Raw genomic sequence first — 2,500 nt, forward strand, 5'->3', positions numbered from 1 at the left:
AGACAATAATACAGTATATATATATATATATATATATATATATATATATATATATATATATATATATATATATGTGTGTGTGTGTGTGTGTGTGTGTGTGTGTGTGTGTGTGTTAGTGGAGGCTAGGGTGTGTCTGGTTCGACTCAATCTGTCAGAACAAACCCGGGACTTACAGGGATACAGTGTCACGGTAGAGAGCTGGAGTTACTCGATGACAGAAGACCCTGATTGAACATTCAGGTTCTCCATGACTGTAATAATAATGATATACTACTACTACTACTACTACTACTACTACTACTACTACTACTACTACTACTACTACTACTACTACTACTACTACTACTACTACTACTATTACTACTACTACTACTACTACTACTACTACTACTACTACTACTACTACTACTACTACTACTAATAATAATAATAATAATAATAATAGTTATTGTTTAAGTAGGGGTTTAACGGCGTTCGCAACTGCAAAAGCTCATATGAGCGCCAGAAGATTAGAGGTGTTACAAGAGAGTAAGAAATTATAGAAAAAAAGAAGGGGAGATAAGGTATAGATGTTCGAAAGGAAAGAAGAAGCAAACCACACCAGAGCACCCGATTAACCACCCAATAATAATAATAATAATAATAATAATAATAATAATAATAATAATAATAATAATAATGATAATAATAATATATTAGTAATAATAGTAAAAGAACAAATAACAATTGAAATAATAATAATAATGGTAATAATAATAATAATAATAATAATAATGGTAATAATGCATTTGTATAGCGCATATCTCTGCTTTACACTAAATTAATACATCAGCAGACAACAGAACATCCCAAAGCATCTTCCTGGGAAGCATGCAGCGCAAGACTCTATAGCTGGTTACACAGTCCTTCCTGGGTGAAGTGAGGAAAATTCGTGTATAGTGCCTTTTCCAAGGACACAGCGTTGGGTCCCAAATGGGATTTGAACCCACGACCTTGCGGTTGCGAGTCTGAGAACCTTACCATTAGCTACCAACGACACAAAGATCACTGTGTCTGTCAAAAAAGTACGACCTACCCGCTTGTCTTCCCTCCCAGAACACAGTATTAATTCCCCCGAGCTGAGCTGCTTCTGTCCAGATTGCATCCAGTGGGTTTCGCTGACTCCTAGTATGTGCAGCCTATATCGCTCACTGCTTCTTTCATTGAATCTTTTATTTTTCCCATAGTTCTTCCAATTAAGTAATGTTTTCCAGACCTTGAAATGTATTGCTATTATCAATTTACAAAAAACATGTTTTTCAATGTTTGGTTTGTCTCTAAAAAGGCTTATTTCAAATTTAGGTTGCTACTTTGACTTTTAAAGGGTTTTTTTTCAGTCCCATCTGCATTTTGCACATGGCTGGTACATGGTCACTATCACATTCTGCTCCTGTCAATAATTTAGAGAATTTTATTGAATTTCAAAAACATATCCGAATGAGTAAGACTATGTTCACACTTGTAGGCATGCGTGCGTGGTTGGCGGGTACAACTGTGTGGGATGCTTTTTCTTTCCTGTCAAACATCGATTACCTCATTACCAATCCGTCCTCTTTGCTTTGTTATTACTCTCTCATAATACCTCTAATCTCCAGCTAATATAATATCATCTATCTGTGTTGCAAGGACCATTAAAAAATCTTTAACTAAAACTAAAAACGGGGTCTGCACTAAGACTAAGAGGTTTGCATATATGCGTGCGAGATGTTGTTGTTGATGTTGTTATTGTTGTTGTTGTAGCTGTATCTTAAACAGCAATAATAAACCTAGACCTCTTCATGTACAAGAAACACATGCTGTTGAGTCAATCTAAGAGAACTTGTTGAGATCTTGACCACCAGACTTGTTGGTTCAGTGAACTTGCTGAGATCTTGACCACCAGACTAGTTGGTTCACTCCTACAATTATCGAATTTCGCAACATGGCTGCTCATTGTGCAGACAAGAGTAAAGGGGATACAACAGAAGAATCTCCATAGAATTCTAGTCAATTGTATGAGTAGTGTCCCCTGATCACCAACAGCCCAATACTGCAGACGTGCAAGAGGATAGATAGATAGATAGATAGATAGATAGATAGATAGATAGATAGATAGATAGATAAATAGATAGATAGATAGATAGATAGATAGATAGAAGCCACCCCTCACACACATACACACACATAAACAAATAAACCAACAATACAACCAGAACGTATGTTTTTACAAAAGTGGAATTTATTTACAACAAAAATAAATTAAAAGCAACAAGGAAACTAATAAACACACATGACATTTTATAGCAATAAAGTAACTTTATTTCTTATCTTTAACTGGACATAATTTTCATTTTTAAAAACCTTCCCTGTAAAGTGTATATGTACTCACGCTCGATTAAAACAGGAACACGTCTTTGCAGCCGCACCCTGCTATTTGTTAGCTTTTGCACTACAAAATTTGCATAAAACGTTCCCAGTATGT

Source organism: Aplysia californica, unplaced genomic scaffold (assembly GCF_000002075.1).
Source record: "Aplysia californica isolate F4 #8 unplaced genomic scaffold, AplCal3.0 scaffold00190, whole genome shotgun sequence".
Taxonomy (NCBI): Eukaryota; Metazoa; Mollusca; class Gastropoda; order Aplysiida; family Aplysiidae; genus Aplysia; species Aplysia californica.